This window comes from Benincasa hispida, chromosome 2, assembly GCF_009727055.1.
Source record: "Benincasa hispida cultivar B227 chromosome 2, ASM972705v1, whole genome shotgun sequence".
NCBI lineage: Eukaryota > Viridiplantae > Streptophyta > Magnoliopsida > Cucurbitales > Cucurbitaceae > Benincasa > Benincasa hispida.
The window spans coordinates 7,654,390-7,678,788 of NC_052350.1; positions in this window are offsets into that span (position 1 = coordinate 7,654,390).

Genomic DNA, 24,399 nt, shown 5'->3' on the forward strand with positions numbered 1-24,399 from the left:
TGTGCAAAGTTGTTATGTCTAAGTTCATATGTTTGTGTTTGGGTATGTAGAGTTGTTATCTCTGAATTCATATGTCTGTGTTTGGGTGTGCAGAGTTGTTATGTCAGTACTATCTTATTCAGTTTTTGTACACTATAATAATTTGCTTGTATGAACACTATATATTTTTTAAAAAAATCTTATGATCCAATTATTGTATCCATCCTATTTGGAATAAGACATTGATTGTATTTTTTTTATTCTTTCCAATCTCAAGATATGGTATACAGTTCAGTTTTATATTATTCATTCCAAACTTTTCAACAAAGAAAGCCAAATGGTTTTACAAAATAGTATTAATTTAGACCGGATATGAAATTCATTCCACTGATAAAAAAAAATTAGACCGGATATGAAATTCGTTAAATTCATTCCCCTCCATAATTTGATGGCTTTATACATGATTATTTTACAACTTCGTTAGAAATATTTGCATCCATATCTAAGGGCCACACACCACAGGCCATTTGTACATGTCACAAAAAATCAACGAATATATGATAACTATGGAATAAAAGACTAGGGAAAGTTACAAAAGATAATAACAAACCAACTTGCAAACATTGAGAACGTAATTAGTTAGTCTTGCCCAACAAATGCATGTAATACCTTTTCCTTAATGGTGGTGGAATGGCTAGAAAACCGTTTGTTCGCTGAATATCATTCACCAACAAATCTATAAGGGTCAAATGATCGTCCTCCTTTAAACCCTCAACTTGATAGATCTGTTCGATGACCTCCTGACACCTCTTGAACTCTAATTCATATTTCTCTTTCTGCCATTGTACAAGTTTCTCCATTTTACTTTCCTGCACATCCATTGTTGTGCGTACAATGTCAAGCATTTCAAATTGGAAGGGAGTCCTCTTGCTGTTTCGTTCCTCTCGTATCGTTACTTGATCCAGTACGCCTACTGATGGGTGTATCTAGAAAAACCGCATCCATCCCATCAACAATCGATATGTTCATGTCAGGTAGACTTTCTTGTTGCTCATTAACCTGTGATCCCAACCAAATATCCTCCAAATGTTCATTTGTTATAGATGCTTGATTGTACAGGGTTTCACTGCCTTCACCAGTGGCCCTATCTTTCCCAAATACGATTGAAAGCTCATCATAGTGGGGGAATGGTTTGTGTCTCAAACCCTTCGTATTGGGATGAGACTACAAACATGAACGTATATTATGTTAGAACATAATATTATATTAGAAAGAGTTCACTATTGTAAGATAATAATATTATAATGTGTTCTCTTACCCGAACCCATACATTGAAAACCTCTTTCTCTACTTCCACACATTTAAACTTGTCCTTCCAACCAAATCCACTGCATGCATTACTCAGCATCTCAGTGATTGTACAATATTGTCGCTTTATCTAACCTTGCACTCTATTGTCAACAACCCAATGGAACAACTAGGAATTTTTTTGGTAAGTAGATGTTGTAGCTGTTGTAGATAGCCAGGCTTGAATGTTCCATTATCAACTTGCCAAGCTGTTTCTACCAAGTACAGTAGTAACTCCATTAATTATGCATCTTCAATCTTTGTCCAAATGTGTTTTGTTATTTTCTCACGTCCTGCCATTTAGGTACATATATACGTATAACTTAATAAAATAAATTGGGCACAGTTAGATAAACAAAGTTTGAGTACAAATAGCATAGAATATGTTTCATCATTCACATGAACCAATTAACACAACATAAATTAAGATAATCCAATACAGTAGATTGTTTGGACCGAAAGATAACATAATCTAAAAGTAGGAGAAAGTTATTCATAATAAAGCTAATTGAACAAGAAACTTTGTGCTCATGATGCTTGTTCCTATTCATCGAACATTCGCATCGAAAATCATCCCTGAAATTGGTCCATTCTTTGGGTGTTTCAATAAATCGTATATTTTCATCGTCGAGCTCATTAGATGTAGAATCTTCATCATTCGTTGTTCCGAACATTGTAGTTTGACCCTTCTCCCTCGTTATCAGGTTATGCAGCAGGCAACATGTCATTATTGTTCTACATTGGATCTTAACTGGGTAGTAGGACTTCCCATGTAGTATCGCCCAACGACTTTTAAGTACGCCAAATGCTCTTTCTATGCAGTTTCTAGTAGATGAATGTTTCATGTTGAAAAATTCCCATGGATTAGTCTGTGCATTTCCAGCACCATGCCATTCTGAAATATGGTATCGCTCTCCCCTATATGGTGCTAATAAGCCCTCGACATTGGGATATCTAACATCACATAGGTAATAATAACCTAGGCATGGTATACAAAAAATTAGTTGACAAACTATTTGCTCTTGAATCCTGACAATGAAATCACAAAAGTCTATACCCTTGGGAACCTTCAACCCGTGTGGTCGAGAAATTGCATCCCTAAGCACTCTAGAATCAGTTGCTAACTCTTCCCACCCTGGCAGCACAAATATGAACTCATCAGTTGGAGAATAGACGACAAGCACATTTGTGGCTATCTCACCTTTCCGAGTAAGATATCGGGGACGATCTGCTACACTTACATTGACCTTGATGTATGTGTCATCCAATACACCCAGATAGTTCTATATGGGATCATACATTGACAAATGGATAAACATTTCCTATTTTCCTACAAATCTAGAACCTAATATTTAACTGGGAATGGAATTAAAATTGTTGTAATACCTCAAACAATTTCCACCTACTGTCAGTGTAGTCGCTCGTGATAAGCTCCAGTTTTTTCAACAGTAACTCATGAAGTTGTAGTACTGTGGTCAGAACGGACCTAAAATACCTCGAAACACTTCCATCAGACCATGTGAACTGTCATCCAACTACTCAGTTCTTAACGTCATGCGTCAAAATGTGGAGGAAAATTTCCACCATCTCTTGGATGTCAACATATTGAGTAGGTGCCAGACGACCGGTCGTACTAAGCATGTTATAGAGGATGACGAAGGTCCGTCTATCCATTCGCGTGCTCTCGCGACAGTAGACGTCATTCTCATAAATAAGCCAAAAGAAGTTTAGCTGGCTAATTCGATGTCTAATATAGGAGGGTTGGTTCTCTATTCTACGATGATCATTTAGTAATAGGGCTAATGTTAGGAATAGTTGTCGTTGGGACGTTGTGATGATTGAAAGGATAGTAAAGACTTCTTCATTTTCCATATTTTGGGATAGAAACCTAAAACCCTAGGATACAAAAGGAAAAATAGTTTTATCAGGGATTGGGCCTCAATTGAAATACATAACTTATATTAAAATTAGTACTTAAGATTATTTTGATTATTATTCCTTTCTTCAAAACGTCTTTTAAATAATTCTTTATTATTGTTGTTTAAAAAAACTCAGTCAAAATTTAAAATTAATCGTAAATAGTCAACAAAATACCAACATTTAAAAATACAAAATTTAATTCTAAGTCAGGGATGGACGTACCGACTTTTTTTTCTAAAACCTTTTTCCACTTTTTAATACTAAATTGAATAAGGTATATCAATTTTTCAGCTAAAATTTTCATTCACTAAACTGTACCTTAAATTGGATAAGGTGTATCGATTGTACTATATTAAGAAGTTTTTTTTAACCGTATTATTGTTCAAAATATTCTCTATTCTTTCATAATTAGATGCTTCATTTATAAACTGTTTAAATGCAAAAGATGGTAACCATAATGATTAATATAAAATTGTTATGAGATGTATCACTTGTAAATCTTCATACGTCATCATTATCAAACACGCAAAAAAATATATATAAGTTTTGAGTCAACTGTCAAATGGCCATGTTCAATGTGTAGTGTATGGAAAAACCACAAATTACAGGTAAAGACCACAAAGAATAGTGTACTTCAACTATAAGTCAAACCCAATATACAACATTTAAAATTAGGAAAAACATACGTAACATGAACTTCAAACTAATGTCAGTGTTATTAGTTTGGGCTGCAAAACAACAAAAAAAGTATTTAGTTAGAAACTCACAGTATGTAAGACTAATCATTTAGGAATACATTTTGGATAAACGTATATATACCTATTTTACTCGGGGATTGTAGTTGAGGATCAACGAACCATTGGATCGACTCTAGCACTGAAATGGTGTCTCCGTCAGTGGCCATCAAAGAAACCATGAACACATAGATAAGCAAAAGTGAATAGGAAGAAAATGTATATAATCCAACAACAATGGCAGTAAGGAATAACTCACTAGACAAACAAGAAAGGTAGTAGATTGTAGAGATTCATCAAGTGTACACAATGTGGGATACAAGTGATTTATAGGAGAATAGATGTGATGGACCACATTTAAACTCAAGTAGAATATGTATAAATATAGTTGGCCTCAGACATCCATGACATGTAATTCATGATTACAGAAAAATAAACGTTGGATAGTTGACAACATGATATAGAAAATACAGTATAAATGCATATATAAGTTCATTAAACACACATACATGCAAAAAACAACTCATAGAAATACTTTTAAAATATTAAAGTATCAATAGAACAAGTTTGCAAATAGAACCCTGGAAAATCAAACCACTACCACATTAATATATGAAACCCTAATAAATGATAAAGAGAACAAGAAAGTATAAGAGAAGTAAGTTGATGGAAATAACTCACCTACTTGAGAAAAAAATACAACAATGGATGATTCTCAAGTGATTTAAGCTGGACGGAAGTGGTTTTTAGAGGGAGAGAAGTCAAAGGGGGTGGTTGTGTTGAGGTTGATGCCCTAAAGTCTCATGTCCTGTAGTTTGTAAATAGTTTGTACGAACGCTTGTGATATATAATATATGATATTTACTTCACTTCTTGATTTTGCTCAATTGGATGTTTTATTTGCTTTACCACAAACCAATAAATTAAAATTCTTGGTTGTATTTATGTAACTTAAGCATGTATGTGGTGACATACAAGTAAATCATGTCTTAAGTGATAACCCAAATGGTTTGTAGTATATGGATATAGGAGGGAAACCTTATCCTGGTAACGCTACGGATGCGGCCCGATTTATGGAAGAGTTACAAATATTATGACTTGTCACAGATGGTCTGATCCTGATCATTCGTGTAGAGGACATGCAAGTGGGGGCGTCCTATACAAAGAGCTGTCTCTTATACACATCTAGATGTGTATAAGAGACAGGTATAAGACCTGACCACGAAGTGTTAACGTCTCGTTATATAACACCGTTCATGCCAGAGACTTCACTTTAATAGGATGACCGTAGGTAACATGACCTCAATCCTGAGTGAGTTGGAAACTTTTTCCATTGAGGGTGGTCATTTGATTTGTATGGGTGTGAGTGGCCAGGTCGCCGACTCAAACCTACCATTTTGGGGTTTCGTCTGATTTGCGAGCTGAGAACTCAGCTACACAAGATGGAATTCACTCCTTCCCTGAAGCAAGGGTAAGTAGATAGATAGTTCCTTTAAGGGCTGATTCCAGAGCTTGAACGATGTGGCACCACACACCTTCTCATGGCTCGAGAGATGTTCACACATAGATGGACTATGTTGTATTGTTCATTAGAGGGCTCGGTGGTACTTAAGGAGTGAGATGTAACTACATGGGCATAATGGTAAATTGGCCCAACTATACTTACGAGCATCTGTGAAGGATTATCGTACTCATAATTGGTTATATCTGATGGACACAGAAATATATCTGTGGTAAGAAGAGTTCAACTGTTGGTCTTTAGTGGAATGCCTAGCAGTTTCGGATGGTAGATCTCGTGGCTAAAGAGTTCAGTCAGCTATTCATATACCATTGGAGCTTCGAGCCATAGGTCCATAAGGTCCCCTTGGTAGCTTGGATACAAGTTGATAATCGGTTTTTGGGTCAATTTGAAATGTTCAAATTGACAAGAAGGAGTTCGATTATATATGATATAATTGAACTGGCTAATTATATATGATATGATTGACTAAATGTATGAGATGCATTATTTTGGAGGAAATTAGATATAAATATAATTTATATCAAGTAGAGAAGAAAACACTATAGTTGATGTATGAAATCAAACTATAGGTTAAGGATATAATATGATTATATTCATTATTTTATTAATTGGGCAGTTATGAGATAATTTGCCGAAGTTTTCTCCAAATTCGTGTGATAGTAGGAAATTCAATTCAGTGCTAGTAACTGAAGAATAAAATGAAAATTGTTTTCATTTTGCAAGAGACACGCAAAATTGCTCACGGTGTGAAAGTCTTGTATCGCTTAGTGTTGAGAGCTTATACGATAGTGCCCGCCTACTAAACGATCGCACACCCGCGTTTNGTTTCCTAAACGATTGCCCGCGATTTCTTAAATGATCGCTTACCTTTACTAGAGCGCCTGAGCATAACTAAACAATCGCTTACCTTTTCATAGACAGTCGCTTAGCAATTAGTACACTTACCCCACTCTAAACGATCAAGTACCCGACTATATGATAGTTTTCCCTTTCTCCCAATTTCTTGTTCGTAGTACACGATAGCCTTTCCTCCTCCCCTCTACCATTTCCATCAAAGTCCACCCTTTGGATTCTTACTCCGAGAATATTAAGGGCTTCGAGTGGTGGTATCGTCCCCGTTCACTGTTGTTCGTGTGCTGCTATTCGTGTAAACGATCGTGGTGTTGCTGGGCAATTACTTGCTGGATGAGAAAGAGTGAGAGGAGTTCACAGTGAGACCGAGATATTGAAGAAAGTATTCAACTGGTAAGTCTCTCAGTCTCTTGTATTTTATCTTTTAAAGCATGTCAGTAATTAGTGTTTTCAATGCATATCTGTATGTTAGAATGTATGTGTGGAAATTCTATCACAATGAATTGGAAAGATATGCTTCTGTTCATAGGTACTCTTGTATAAGAGTTCCTTCAGGTTGTTCACCCACCGTAATAATGAAGAGTAATAGACCTTGGTAGAATAAGTAAGGCAGAAGTAGTTCAACATTACATCAATAGTTAAAATAATCAGAACAATGGTGAAAAAGGAACTAGCCTCGTGATTTCTTTTTTGTTCATGAATAAATTAACTGACTCCCATTAATGAAGTGGTTGAGTCATTAATCAAGTGTAAAAATGCAAGCAAATAGAGTTTAGTTAGTAAACAGAAGCACTAAAAATTAACTACATCGAACAACTTATTTACATGGAGTAAATGTGCAATCAACACATACTAATAGGGATCAAAGAGAACAGAGAATCATACATAACAAATGAGAACGAATCAAAATGAACAAATAGAAAATGAAAACTGATGTAGAAATTTCATGAGAAATCATAAATAAATGATTGAAAATGTAAATAATGAAGAACTTCTGAGGTGGGATATGTATCTTATCCAGAAACATATTCAATCGAGCCCAAACACAACGTAGATTCAAACATAATAGAGCATGACATAAAACGAATAAAAAGGAATCATAATAAACAAATCAAACATGAAAAATAATGAACAAATTTCATAAGAAATCACAAGAAACGAAGAATTGAAAATGTAAATAATGAAGAACACTGGAGTTTAGAATAAATATCATATTTAGAAACACATGCCAATCGAGCCCAAATACAACAGTGGTTTAAACATAAGAGAGTGTGAAACTAAATGAATGAGAAGGAATAAATAAAAACAAACCAAATATGAAAATAGTAACAAACCAAATATGAAAATAGTGAAGAAATTTCATAAGAAATCATAATAAACAAAGGTTTGAATCTAAGAAATAACGCATGAAGAACTCAACCGTTATAAGGTAAGAAAAAATTTTGAACAAAAGTTCATAGATAGGTACTCATCATTGAAATTTTTAACACAAATTCATGGATAGGTACTCATCATCGATCGACTAGGGTTTAAAAAACAAACCTAGATGGTATTCTCCCCCACCGAGCTCCAATGACTAAAACCAATCCCCTACCAAATTTAATGCTGAACATTCAAGAAGCAACATGCATCGAGCCCCACAAACCAACATAAAATGGGTCATGGGTGAACAGAGGACCATCGAATCGGCAAGAAACTGGTTTCAAGTTTTCATTGAAGTGACGAGGGTGAAAAGGGGAATTGAAGCGATTTCAGAGGGTGAGAAAAAGAAAGAACGAAAGAGACAACATATTTAAAAATTAACGGATCTAGGATTTAACGGATCTGAGAATAAGAGAACGAACTCCCCCCACTAAACTTCAAATCTGACACCATGGGCCCTTATCATGATTTTTCAACACCTTTAACATAGACTGATCATGCATCTGACCACCAAACCCAAATAAAGAACAACCATGAATGATGGGAATATAAAAAACACAAGAAAAACAAAGAAATCGGCAAAGATCTTTCATGGGTGCCTGGTTGAAGCGGTAAGGGGAGTGAAATGGCAAGATTTGAGTAATGATTGGAGAAAAGAAACGCTTCTCCAAGGAAGAACTAATGATTCTGCGAAATGTTTGATGAGAGAAAAATGAGAAAACTAAAATTTCAAACAGAGTGAAAACCGTGTATTGTAGGAAGAGGAGTTGCGATATCGGTAGGCAGAAACCATGCACTGTGGGGATGTGGGATATTACATGTGGGTAATTAAAATGTTAGTGTGTCAAACGATGAGTTAGGTTAAAAACTCATCTACTCTCAACTTGGGCCCCCAAACATCCCCTTAGTGTCAAATTGATCTTTAGACGCACTTCTGGATTAAGGTATTAACATCGTAGCATTGAGGTGTTACATCTAATAAAAGTCTAGTGAAACGAATACTTCATAATAAAAATCAAAATAGAAAAGAAGTTCTACCAAATTTTCTGTTGAAGAACTGAAAAACCTTCAGCATAGTTACTGTTCAGTTTCTCCAGCCTTCAGCACTGAGTGCTTATAAATAAAAGAAACAAGTTAGAAATTCTGTGATGAATAAGCTAAGAGGATGATGAGATTGCTAGTGTGACATGTGTACTGCAAAATGTGAAAAGAAAGTAAGTTGATGGGCTTAAGGTAAGTTTCGTGGGCTTAAGGTACGTCTTCAAGGGTAAGTTTTCCTAAATCTTTTTTGGTTTAAACCCTTTTTTGGTATGTTGTATGATTTATTTTCTTCTAAATTCATGTGCTGTAAAATTATTATGTTTTAAATACGATTGGAAATTGGGATGATTTGCTTCTGCTGCGGTCCCCTTCACAGGGGTTCCTTCAAGGTGGTATCCAACTATTGGAAGAGGAAGAGAAGAAAAGGGTTTTGGAGAATAGAGAGGATTTTCTTGATGACTTAGGGAAAAAATTTTGTACAATGATGGTATGTGTTGTGTGTATTTCCAAAGGACTATCTGGAGGTCTTTATATAGAGAAAGAGTTAAGCTCTTTTCCTAATATTTTTCTTTTCTATCATTGATTAAGTAGCACTTATTTAATTAATTAGTCCAATTAAATAACACTTATTTTTAATTTTAATTTGCACAATAATTAAATTATTATTTATACATTAAATCCAATTTAATGTATATATTTAATTATCATAAACATCGCATGTATATGTGCAAAACCTCTCTATTAACTAATTCTTTGTGAATCTAATTCACTTGAATTAATTAATTTTGATCTTTTCCAAATATTACTTTCCAATTTAATTATAGATCATATCCATAATTAATTGTATATTAATCACATTAATATATATAGTTTCCTCAAATTAATTTGAAACATTCAAATTATCCCTCATAAGTATCCTCTAGTGAACTAACGAGGGGACCTGGTGGATTTGTAGATCAGAAGCTCCAATGATATGAGATTAAATTAGCTAAACTCATTATTAACCAAATTAATCAATATTCGTTAACCGTGGGTACACTTCACTAAAGACCCACAATTACACTCTTTTCACTAGAGATATATTTTTGTGTCTACCGATATAAATCAATACCATCAAGTTAGTCCTTCACGAGTGTTCGTAACTTCAATTGGATCAAATTATCATTTTACCCTTAAGTTTTCTAACTTCTTAAGTACCAGTGCTCCTCTAATGAACAACCTGTTTATGGTCCAACGAAAGGTTAAGGTCTTTTGTTCAAGTTTCAGAGACATCACTTAAGGTAACACTCATCTACTTACCCTTAAGGCGGAAATGAACGAATTCCATCTCGTATTATTATGTTCTCGGCTCCCTACTCGGTCTTGTCCCCAAAATGGTAGGCATATTGGGTCGGCGAACTGACCACCCTCACCCATGCAAATTAAAGAACAATCCATCGTGAACAGGAGTTCATAGTGTACTCGAGATTAAGACTAAGTCACCTAGGTCTTCTTATTAAAATAGAAACCTGACTATTCAATAGTGTTACATCTAGTGGTTACTATTGCGCGGTCCAGTCTTGTGCAAACTCATTGCATAGGATACCCTTATTCACGTGTTACCTACACGAATGCGTTGGATCATTATGTTTGTATCAAATACAAAGTGGGTCGTGTTCATAGTGTTACCAAGATAAGGCACCTAACCTCATCCCTATACTATAGACCCTTGAGGCTGTATCTTGAACATTGATCCATGTATATCTCCACATACAGTTCAAGACTCTTAACACAGTATTGGATGTTAGTTTATTGGATTTATAGTTATTAAGACAAAATAGACAACAAACAGTAACATTTATTGATCGAACATCCACAACTCTTTATTGATGACGGCCAATTAATAACATTTACCATCCACGAGTTAGGACATAAAATCCAACACTGAAATCTCATAAGATTCAAATGTTAAATACCAAATATCTATGATATTTATTGCAAACTTTAAATCAAAGAAAAATATCATAACAATTTTAAAAGAAAAATATTAAAAAACTCACGACTTAATCCATACAAAGTAATTAAACTTTAAACAAAGAGAAATATATTTATATATTTTACTAATATATATAAAATTCTGATTGGGTTGAGTCAACCCAAATTTTGTTTTAGCAAACCCATGACTAAACTCAACCCAAGAACAAAACTAACCCAACTCAACCCTTACATTTTGGGTTAGATAGTCTGGGTTGTTCAGGTTTTCGGTTATTTGAATACCCTTATATCAAAGGTGGACAAAGGCCAACACTAAGGCCCGAGTTTAAATTTTGGTGAGCATACTTGATATCTTAGCTAAAAGATATGAGAGCATGGTCACTACACTTTAGATCATGCAATCATTGCAAGAAATTTTTTAGCGAGAGTCCTCATAATTCAAGCAGGATAGGGTTGATTTTGACGAAACTAGTAATGTCAGCTCCTTAAATGAACTTCAGTCCATACTGAATGTCAAGGGACTAACAGGAGAGGCAATTGTTGTCAACTCTAGTGATGTTTATCGAAGTGCTTCAACCTCTGAGATAAAACTTGGAGTTTATGATAAGGGGTTCAAAGTTGATCCCACTGCTCTCCATGAAAGTAAGAAATTCGATGATAGTAAATCTGATTTGCTTGTCATGGAAACGTGTTTAGTGGAGAATGATGATTATGCTTGGATAATTGATTCAGAGACCACTAATCACTTATGTTCTTCCTCTCAGAGAATTAATTCCTAGAAACAATTTGAAGCTTGAGAGATGACTCTTCAATTTAGTACTCGATAGGTCATTTCAGTTGTTGCCCTAAGCAAACTGAAGTTAATTTTGAACAAGAAAAAATATATGTTATTAGATAACGTATATGTTGTTCCTAATATTAAGAGGAAATTAATTTATGTTTCTTGTTTGATTAAACAAAAGTATTCTCTTTTCTTCTCTAAAAATAAAGTGTTTATTTTTAAGAATGAAATGGGGATAGACATTGTTTCAATGGAAAGTAACTTGTATATACTAAGGTCGTTAGTTACAAATATTGTCCTAAATACTGAAATGTTCAGAACAGCAACAACTACTAAGAAACAAAGAATTTCTCCTAAAGAAAACACCTACTTTTGGCATCTAAGGTTAGGTCACAGTATCCTCAATAGGATTGAGAGATTTGTTAAAAGTGGGCTTCTAAATGGTTTAGAAGAAAACTCTTTACATGTATGTGAGTCATGCCTTGAAGGAAAAATGACCTTTTGCTGGAAAAAATTATAGAGCCAAAGAGGCCTTGGAGCTTATACATTCAGACCTTTATGGTCTGATGAATGAAAAATCAAGAAGTGAGTATGAATATTTCATTTCTTTCATTAGATGATTATTCAAGATATGGGTATCTTTATCTAATGTAACATAAGTCTGAAGTTCTTGAAAAGTTCAAGAAGTATAAGACTAAGATTGAAAACTTGTTAGGTAAAAAGATAAAAATACATTGATTTAATTGTGGTGAAGAGTATATAGACCTAAGCTTCTAGGACTATATGATAGAGCATGGAATAACGTCTCAACTTTCAGCTCCTGGTTAACCTCAACAAAATAATGTATCGGAAAGTAGAAATAGAACCATGTTGGACATGGTTCGGTTTATAATGAGCTATGCTAAACTTCCTGATTCGTTTTAGGGATATGCAGTAGAGACTGCAATTTATATTTTGAACAACGTTCCATCAAAAAATGTTTCTGAAACACCTTTTGAGCTATGAAGAGGTTGTAAAGGTAGTTTACGTCACTTCAGGATTTGAGGATGCCCGACACGTGTGCTAATGAAAAATCCCAAAAAGTTGGAACCTTGTTCGAGAGTATGCCTATTTACAGGCTACCCCAAGGAAATGAGAAGTGGGTATTTCTTTGATCCTAAAGATAATAAAGTGTTCGTATCGACGAATGTTATTTTTCTTAAGAAGACCATATGAGGGACCACAAACCAGGAAGCAACATAGTATTAAGTAAAATTTTCAATGAAACTACTGAAACTTCAACAAGGGTTATTGAAGAAGCTACTACATCAACAAAAGTTGTTAATGTCGGTTCATCTAGTCAAGCACATCCATCTCAAGAGTTGAGATTGTCTCGACATGGTGATAGGATCATTGTTCAACAGGTTGTAAAGACCCAAAACAAATAAAATTAACCACTCTTACGAGCTTGCAACTAGTGGAAGTGGGTCGAGCCCCTAGGGAATCAAGGACAAACCTAGTCGATTAATGAATTCTAATAACAGAGGGGTTTTCTTGGTGAGAAATCAATTTGTAGGGAATGTAAAGATGCAAGGAAATTTAAATGAGAACAAGTTGATTTGTAAAAATCAATTAAAAAACTCAACTGGTGGATAGGTAAAGATTAGTTACATCTTATCATTGGCACTAAAAATTTGAACCTTTATTTGTGAACACTCAATAACACACTCACAAACCCTAGATACCTCTAGCAATGAATAATGAAGTCATCAATCAACTAAACCATACTAATTACTTTAGAGATTAGACCTGTTGGAAACCAAAACAATTTGCATTAAGAACATGAATAAATTATTGAGGCAAATGAGAAAGAAGATTGCTTAATTTACTCATTTGATTAACCTATGAATTTCAATGGTTCAAGACAATCAAACTACGAGTCTAGACTCAAGTGAAAAGTCCCTAGCCAAATATGCTACTAAGTCCAATAAATGTAAGGCAAATGTACTTTAGCAAACAAGATTGAAAATTGTAGAAGCGTCAATTCATTCAAAAATCAATCCATAATAAGTAGTGCAAAACTCAAAGAAGTTCACAAATAAAGTGTTCATCATTACAACAAGACCTCAAAGAAGCTAAGCAAATCCTAACCCTAAGTTCAAAGACCTCAAATAATGTGTTCTTCTCAATGAGCTACAAACTTTTCAGACCCTCTTGAAAACTAAGGGACAGGAAGCAAAGTTAAATGTTGTCACTGCAGATAAAAGGGGATCGTCCTCTACGATAAAGTCTGACTCTGTTTCTTCATCCAAGAATAAAAGTATTCCAATGAAAAAGAGTAAAGGGAAAAAGAAGGCTTCTACTAGACACAAAGGCAAGGCCAAAGCTGCAAATAAAGAAAAATGTTTCTACTGTAGCGAAGACGGACAATGGAAGAGAAACTGCCCAAAGTACCTTGAGGAAAAGAGAGCGGAGAAAGAAAAAAAAAGGAAATTAGTTCCTGAAGATTGATTGCAAAAGAAGAGATAATTCTCCAAGTTGTGAACAAGGGAGACTATCTTAGAAAAACCAGTAAGAGATCTTGAAGTTATTATCAGAAGATAGACCTATGTACTTTTGTTAATTTAATAAAAGGTTTTGTATCTATCTTTTTGTGAAGAACAAGTTCTATAGAAATATCCTTTTGTCATAAATGAAGTGTTCATTAATAAAAGAAGTATTTTATTGTTCTATTATAAAACAACTTCTATGTTAAAACCAACCAAAGTAAAGGTCGTTTTAAATATTTAGATATTTAAACAACTGACAAATAAAAGGCAAGATAGAATCCACTCCTTCCCCGAAGTAGGGGTAAGTAGTAAAACCCAAACCCTAATTACTTTAAGTAAGAGTAAGTAATGTGATGTCTTCTAATGAGCTAAATGAAGTCATGTCTTAGGAAGGATAGAAGATGGAAGCAAGAAGAAATCAGCTCTTGGGTAGCTAAGTGTAAAAGTAGGACAAAACTCGGCTAGGCTAAAAAAGGTCATGCTTGATGATGGAATGCATAATAAGCATATGGATGAGATCATGCCATTTATTGAGGTGTAGTGCTGAAGTAATATTGTGAGTGCAGTTAGCAAAAGAAAATTTTCTAAATCCTAGCCCTTCATCAATAATGGGCAAGGTGGCACAAGGAGGGTTCATGTTGGATTTTGGGTGGTGATATAAGCAAGAAGGTTGAATTCATTAGGTCGGTTTGAACAAACTACTTAGGCTATTTGTGTAATTCTAGTGGCATTTGAAAGCTCTGTGTGTCTATTTTCTGTGGCTCTACTGCTGAAGGGAAAACTTGTCGGAATAAGGCCGGAAGGGTAAAATAAATACGAAGGGTTCGTTTCTCGGGTGAATCTGGGCCATCAGTGAAGAATTGAAGCTCTAGGACGAATTACAAAGCGTTTTGAGCAAAAAATTTGAGGTAATATTTCTCACTCAATTGTAAACAACTTTGTAGAATGAAACTTTTAAATGAGGCCTGGAAATCGAGTTATATATTTTTGAAGTTTGAATTGGAAACTGTTGAACAAGCAGGCAGCTGCTTGAATTAGGGCCAATAATGAAGGTTTAAATCTCCAGATCAAACGACGGGGAATTTTGAGCTGAAATTTTAAGGTAATGTTGCTAATCAATTCTAAACAAATTTGTAGACAGAAGTTTCTTGAAAAGAGTTCTGGATTTTTAGTTATAAATTTTTGAAATTGAAACAGAGAATCTATGCATAAGCAGACAACTGCTTGGGAAGAACAAGCAAACAGCTCACCGTAGAGAGCGAGAGCGAGATAAGGAGGATGAGGATCTCGCTCAGGATGATAGTCTCGTTAATTTTATGCTAAAGATCTCGCTCAAGAAGGAAATCTCGCTGAAAATTTGGGTTGAATCTCGTTGGTGTGGTGAGTATCGCTAGGTTGATGTTTTGCTAATGATATGTTTGATCTCGCTCATGAGGATGAATTCACTCACAATGGTTATCTCGCTTGTTTTGTTGAGGAAAGTTCCATTAGTAAACGAACTAGTTGAGGTATTTTGCTAAGAATTCTAAGGAAGTTAACCGAGAATTATGTCCTTTCAGGCCAAGAAGAGCTAGGAAAGGCGTACAAACCGTTAAGAGCCCCGACGAACTGTGAGTGACTATGTGATGATTTAATGCTTTAATGATTTAGAAACCATGATTTCTTTGAGGTTATTCCTCATGCTAAGTGTTTATATGAAGTGCCAAGCAACATATGTTTAAAGCTATTTCTCATGCTAAGTAAAGCATGTTTTCTATGAAAATTGGCATGATTTAAGTATGTTATCTTGTCCAAATACTTTCAGCATGTTTTAGTAACTCCATTTTCATGATGAACTAGTATGATGATTTGAGCACTAAGCCTTAGTTTTTAACTAAATATTTATGACTAGTTATACGACGGATACTGAAGGACAATGAGAAGGTATCCTAGTTAAGTACCTAAGGTATGACGGTACTCAGTTATAACCACGTGCACGTAAGTAATACGACATCGAGGGATTGAGCAAAGTTATTATCATGCTAAATTTTATGTGATTCCAAGCAAATTATTTCTATGATTGAAAGCATGATCCACGCATGATGTTTACTAATATATGAGTTTTCCAAGTATGTTTTCCATGTCTAATGCATGCTAGTGGTTTTTACAAGCTAGTTCAACATGATTTAAGCCAACTTATTTTACAAAGTATGAAGCATGTGTTAAGGTTAAAGCTAAGGTTGAATGAAGCTTGATGTACTATGTTTTAAATACCTAAGGTTGTCAAAGTACATGCGTTGGTATTCCTAAAAATAATGAAAAGGAATACTAAAGGTAGGGAAGGTATCCTAAAGATTTTTCATGCTATATTTGAGAACTATTCTTTTAATGCTCTTCGAGAACTTGATAGCCTAAGTGAACCAGATACTGAAGGTAAGGAAGGTATCTGAATAAATGTACCTAAGATGTTGACGGTACATAGAAAACTCCACGTGCACGTAGGTAGTTCTGAATGAGAGGCCGAAGTATGGGTCTCCTAGGCCATATACCAGAAAAGGGAGGCCGAAGTATGGGTCTCTTGGCTGATAACAGACGTTGGTAGCTAGAGCGATGTATGCTCGTTCTCAACTAGGGAATAATGATGTTTAATGGTGTTTAAGAGTAGTTATCAATGTTTATGTTTAGAGAAAGTTGCTTGAGATGCCCATCGGTATATTTAAAGAGATCGATGTAGGGGTCTTTCCTAGCCATAGTTCAGTATGAAGAGATCGAAGTAAGGGTCTCATCTGGCCATGGCTTGGCATTGGGAATTAAAGCGATGAATGTTCATTCGCAACTAAGATTCAGGTTTCAGATACAATGGTTTTAAAGGTTTTATGTACGCGTCTGCTTGGCATATTTTAGTTCCCGTATTATGTTTTCAAGCTTTCAGTTTAAGCATGAGATTTATGTTTTTATTAAGTCACTCACTGGGCTTCTAGCTCATGTTTTCAAATGTTTTCCTTTCAGGTAGCGGTCAATTCCCAAAAGACTTTTTTGCTGCTGCTTTGCCACTCAAAGAGACAGGTTGAAGGAAGCGTAATTGAAGACCTGTATTAGTTAGTACACATGTGTTTGTCTAGTGACTAGTATTCTTGATGGGGCTCACTAAGTTGTAATATTCATGTATGAACAATGCTGTGAAACCTTGTAATGTAAATGTGTTAAGTTCTGAGTTAATATGTCCGTATATTGATGATATGTACGTATCCAGGGTTTGATCAAAATTTAACAGGTTAGATAGGCAGTAAGTGCCAGCAAAAGGGTTGGTAACTGCTGCAGTCACCATTCCATCTAGGTTATAAGGGTAATCTGGAGCAGGGTGTGACATAAGTAGATAGATTGCTCCCTTAAGGGCTGATCCTGGACTGAACGATGTGGTGCCACACACCTTTTCATGGTCCGAGAGGTGTTCACATATAGTAAGACTATGTTGTATTGTTCGTTAGAGGTATCAGTGGTACTTAAGGAGTAAGATGTAACTACAGGGACAAAATGGTAAATTGGCCCAATTGTACTTACGAGCATCTGTGAAAGGTTATCGTACTGATGATTGGTTATATCTGATGAACAGGGAAATATATTTGTGGTAAGAAGAATTCAATTGTCGGTCTTTAGTGGAATACTTGGTAGTTAACGATGTTGGGGTTGATGCCCTAAAATCTCTTGTCCTGTAGTTTGTAAACAGTTTGTACGAACGCTTATGATGTATAATATATGATATTTACTTCACTTCTTGATTTTGTTCATTTGGATGTTTTATTTACTTTACCACAAACCAATAAACTAAAATCCCTAGTTGTCTTTATGTAACTTAAGTATGTATGTGGTGACATACAAGTGAATCATGTCTTAAGTGATAACCAAAATGGTCTGGAGTATATGGATATCGGAGAGAAATTTTTTCCTGGTAAAGCTACAGATGCGACCCGCTTTGTGAAATAGTTACAAGTGTTGTGACTTGTCACAGATGGTATGATCCTGATCATTCATGTAGGGGACATGCGAGCGGGGGCATCCTATACAAAGACTTTGTATAAGACCTAACCACAAAGTGTTAACGTCTCATTATATAACACCGTTCATGATAGAGACTTCACTTCACTAGGATGACCATAGGTAACATTGCCTCAATCTTGAGTGAGTTCGGAACTCCTGCCATTGAGAGTAGTTCTTTGATTTGCATGGGTGTAAGTGACCAGGCTGCCGACTCAAGCATACCACTTTGGGGATTCGTCTGATTTGGGAGTTGGGAACTCAGCTACAAAAGATGGAATTCACTTCTTCCCCAAAGCAGGGGCAAGTAGATAGATAGCTCCCTTAAGAGTGATTCCAGGGCTTGAACGATTTAGCGCCATACGCCTTCTCATGGCCCGAGAGGTGTTGACACATAGTTGGACTATGTTGTATTGTTCATTAGAGGACCCAGTGGTACTTAAGGAGTGAGATGTAACTACAGGGGCAAAACGATAAATTTGCCCAACTGTACTTATGAGCATCTGTGAAGGGTTATCGTACACATGAATGGTTATATCCGATGGACTCAGAAATATATCTGTGGTAAGAAGAGTTCAGTTGTCGGTCTTTAGTGGAATGTGTGGTAGTTAACGCATGGTGGATCTCGTGGCTAAAGAGTTTAGTCAGCTATTCACGTACCGTTGAAGCTTCGAGCCATAGGTCCATAAGGTCCCCTTGGTAGCTTGGATACAAGTTGAGAATTAGTTTTTGGGTCAGTTTGAAATGTTTAAATTGACAAGAGGGAGTTCGATTATATATGATATAATTGAACTGGTTAATTATATATGATATGATTGACTAAATGTATGAGATACATTAATTGGAGGAAATTGGATATAAATATGATTTATATCAAGTTATAGTTTATAGTTGATATATGATATCAAACTATAGGTTATGAATATAATATGATTATATTTATTATTTTATTAGTTGGACGGTTATGAGATAATTGGCCGGCGTTTACTTCGAATTCGTGTGTTAGTGGGAAGTTCAATTCAGTTCTAGTAACTGAAGAATAAAATGAAAATTGTTTTCATTTTGCAAATGAGACGCATTATTGCTCACGGTGTTTTAAGCATTCAATCGCATAGTATTTGAGAGCCTGTACGATAGCGCTTATCGTTAACTAAATGATCGCACACCCGCGCGCCATTTCCTAAACGACCACTTACCATTTCCTAGGCGATCGCTTAGCGCTTGAGCTTAACTAAACGATCGTATAGACAATCGCCCAGTTTTTACTACACGATCGTGTACCGCGCACTAAACGATCAAGCACCCGACTATACGATAGTCTTTCCATTCTCCCACTTGCTTGATTCTTTGTACACAACTGCCTTTCCTCCTCACCTCTACCAAATCCAAACAAAGCCCACCCTTTGGATTCTCACTCCGAGAATACTAAGGGCTCCGAGTTGTGGTATTGTCCCCATTTGCTGTTGTTCGTGCGGAGCTGTCCGTGGTAAACAATTGGAGAGTTGCTGAACGAGTACTTACTGGTCTAGCGAGAGCGAGAGGTCGTTGGTGGAGAGAGAAAGATTTCAAGTGAAGAAAAGTCTTCAACTGGTATGTTCTCTCGATCTCTTATTTATTTATCATTTAAGCATGCCAGTAATTTAGCGTTGTGAATGTATATTTGTATGTTTAAATGTATATGTGGAAATTCTGTCACAATGAATTGGATAGATCCTCTTTCGCTCATAGGTACTCTTGTATAAGAGTTCCTTCAAACGGATGGTGGATCCCGTGGTTAAAGAGTTTAGTCAGCTATTCACGTACCGTTGGAGCTTCGAGCCATAGGTTCATAAGGTCCCCTTGGTAGCTTGGATACAAGTTGAGAATCAGTTTTTGGAATTAGTTTTGAAATGTTTCAAATTGACAAGAGGGAGTTTTTGACTTATATATGATATAATTGAACTGGTTAATTTATATATGATATGATTGACTAAATGTATGAGATACATTAATTTGGAGGAAATTGGATAATAAATATGATTATATCAAGTGGTAGAGAAAACATTATATTTAATATATGATATCAAACTATGGGTTATGAATATAATGTGATTATATTATTATTTTATTAATTGGACAGTTATGGGATAATTGCCAAGTGTTTTCTCCGAAACCATGCGTTAGTGGGAAGTTCGGTTTTCGTAATTAAAGAATGAAATGAAAATTGTTTTCATTTTGCACACACGCGATTAATTTGTTAGCATCCTATCGTTTAGTGAATTGAGAGCCTATACGATAGCAGCTCACATCTTACTAAACGATCATTCACCCGCACGCGCGCTTCTCTAAACGATTGCTCATAGTTTACTAAACGATCGCTTAGCGCCCAAACTTTACTAAACGATCGTATAGACGATCGCCTAGCTTTTCCTACATGATCGTGTACCTCGCCAAAACGATCAAGCATCTTAACTATACGATAGTCGTCACCTTCTCCCACTTGCTTAATCTTCGTACACGATATCTCTTTTCCTCCTTCCCCTTACCAAATTCAAACAGAGTCCACCCTTTGGATTCTCATTCTGAGAATACTAAGGGCTCTGAGTGGTGGTGTCGTCCCCATTTCCTGCTGTTCATGTGAAGCCGTTCATGGCAGACGACCAGGGTGTTGCTGAACGATAGTCTGACGTTCTAGCGAGAGCGAGAGCAGTCATTCGTGGAGAGAGTGAGAATTTCTGAGAAGAAAGTCTTCAAGTGGTATGTTTACTCGGTCTCTATATTGTTTTATCTTTAAGCATGCCGGTAATTTAGTAGTGTTAATGCATATCTGTATGTGTGAATGTATATGTGGAAATTCTGTCACAATGAATTGGAAAGATCCATTTCTGCTCATAGGTACTCTTGTATAAGAGTTCCTTCAACTAGGCCTCCATAGATTTGTCATCCGTCATCTAGAACTTTAGGTAATGGCTGACGGCACTTTTTCGACCTGGCCTCCTCGGTATCGTACTTCTTCTATAGGACCTGTTAAACTTTCTTTGTTGTCTTCATTGCTGTAGTAATCATAAGATCATCGGTCAAGCCATTTAATATGAAATTTTTACACAAAAAATCTTTTTCTTCCTAATCAGCAGCTTCTTTCATCTTTTATTCAATCGAATCTTCCTTTGAGACAGTTGGCTTCTCTGTAGCGCAAATGTCAGCAACCTTCTTGACGATGAGGAAGAACAACATCTTCTGCTTTCAAAGTTTGAAGTTTGCTCTTTCAAATCCAAATGGTCGGTTGAGATCAGAGGACATCATGTCATTCTGAGTTGAAAGAACCATCACAACAGCAGTAGATGGAAATCGCCTTAAAATTGTCGGAACGGTTACCCTCTGATGGACAGAAGATGACAGCAACAAACGGTCACGAACGACAGTCGTCTGAAAAATAGAACCTGCAAAAAAAGAAACTTGTTTCAAATTTTGTTTTGTGGCTTTGTCCAAATGTGCGCACGCGAGGACCATGCATAGGACGGCAGCATGCATGTAAGATGTCCACTATATCCACATTTGCCAATCTCCTCACTCCCTCTAAAACATGGGTACCTCTTGGGGCCCAACCCCACAACTCAAGGTGAGGGTTTATAAAGGAGGTTTCACTCCCCAATCTTGGCAAGGTAGAATTTTCGAAATGCTCTTTTTTCATTTAAAACTTAAATTTTCACTAACTATCTCTACAACTTCTTGATGCTATCCTCACGACCTCCTTGGCTCTGCAAAAGGTTTTTGTCCATAATCCTACAATGAGATGTTGACATACTATATAAACTTGGAGTCAATCCAAACATATGTTAGTGCAAGCACCAATTAACATCTTTAAGTCAATAATATACCAACCCAAAATTTTAACTTTAGGCTTTACAAGTCAAGACCTCCCCATGCCCATGAACCAAAAACCTAGAGAACCAAAAAAATGGAATATTTAGGGTTTGGTGTATTTTGTTATTAGGCCTGTTTTCATCGATATTGACCAACTTCACCTTATCTCTTTGTGCACATTTCAAAAGGAAAGTGGAAACAATTGAAGGATACCCAAGTAATTTCATATTTAGAAAAGATTGAATTTTAATGTAGCTCACAATTCTTATCTTCAAAGAAGTGTATAATCTCTCTCAATGAGTCACCACTCACCATATGCTTAAAGTTGAGTTATTCTGATGTTTAGCCTTTTATGGTAATCATGGAAGAGAATGTTCTTATCAAATTATTTGGCAATAATGCCTCCTTCTGCAAGAAAAAAAGAAAAAGGCATCTTCAATTCTCATCAATCTTTTGCTGCAAATTTGACAAATCCACTTTTTAGCTCCATGTAAATGGGCTGCACTGATCAAAAAAGAAAATTAAAAAAGTCTCATTGCATAGTTCTTCAACATGACAAACACTCAGTATTAGAATGCCTAGTGGAAGTTCGGAGGCAACGTCCCCAAAACTTAAGTTATATTCATATTTATGTTATTTATGTTGTTTACTAGTTTGACCTAGAACTTAGAGGAGTATACTATATAAACTCTCTACTCTACTTACGCATCTAAATCTGTAATATGATATTTTCTCTCTCATAATAAAATGTTTCCTGTGGACGTATCCAATATACTGTTAGTAAATTATGTAAATCTGTGTGTGGATTCTCTACTGTTTACCTTTTTTTTTTTATTATTTGCAATTGAATGTTTGTTTTGCCAAAACTCTTTTTTTGTTTTGTTCTTTCAAAATCATAACATTAATTGTGTAATTTGTTTGTCACATTCATATGCATATCCAATTTAATATGATTCCAATACTTTCTTTGCCTTTAGATTTGATTGTGAGTGACTCACAAGTAGAGGGAATCTTTTTAGTTGGAAGAAATTATGGACGTGTCATAATAATAATCGATTATTAGAGCTCTAATTTGGTTAATTGAATTGAGAAGAAAACATTATCTGTTCAATCAAAATTGTCAAATATGATTGAAAAGATGATTAAAGTCATTAAAAAAGCAAGTTAAATGGTAGATCTGTCGTTTGGATTTAATTTCATTTCAATTATACTCTCTTCCTTTACATTAATTTTAAAATGGGCGAGGAGAAACTACTTTCATAATTTATTTTGGTCATGTATTTTTTAGCTTTGATTCGTTTTAGTCTATGTATTTTTAATATGTTCATTTTTTTCTTTAAATTTTTAACGTCGATTCATTTTGGTTTTTATACTTTTAAAATGTTCATTTTGGTATTTGTACATTTAAAAATAACCATTTTGGTCCTTTCATTTTCATTTATTTCATTTTTAAGGGATCAAAATGGCTACCTTTTAAAGTTCAATGAACCAAAGTTGAAAATACACGGATGAAAATAACATTTTAAAAGTATAGGGACTAAAATGGAGCAAATTTGAAAGTATGATCAAAATGAACATTTTAAAAGTTCAACGACCAAAATGAACTAAACCCATAAGTATAGTACCAAAGCATTATTTAAAAAAATGAATGATTAGTAGAATGACTTTTGGTCTAGATCTAAACCCATTCTCTTATTTCTTCAAAGGGAAGAATGTACTCAATTACAAATAACTTTAAACCAAATGTCAATGCAAAGACAAACATGAATTCTATATAAGGTTTAAACCTAAATGCTACTCCATTAACATTTTGATCATTTGGATATAAAATTGAATGGGAAATTTTTGAAGGCTCCCAAATGATGAAAAATGTGGAATATTCTGTTGTGACCCTTCACTTTCATATAATTGTCCCCTTGGGTAGGGTAGGTCAATGTGGCCTTGAATTAGAGTGGTTGACTTGTCAAAATGCATTCCTTTTCAAACTTGAATTGCCCTCTCACCTAAATTTTAAATGAAATGCCTTAAATTTTTAGATGGTTCCTTTGTCTGGTCACCTTCAATCTTAACCACTAGAACCTAAAACCTTTCTTCTTCTTCCTTTTTTTTTATTATTTTTTTTGTTGGCCATTAGAGAATGACACACATGCCTTAGTCTCCTCAATGAGTTATTGCATTTTACTATTCTTATCAACACAACTCAAACTCCTATTTAGAGCATTGAGTAGGTTTATAATTAGTGGTTATTATAGTCGATCTTTAGGATGTAGAATATTTTAGTTTAGGTTATAATAGTCTGTGTTTTGAGTGCGATCTATTTTAGTTTGAATTACAAAAAAGGAAAGATGATGATTACAAAATAGCAAACTTGGTAGACAATAAAGGTAATCAAATAGTTTTATCATAACTAAGTGTGAATTATAATAATTATGAAACTTTCAG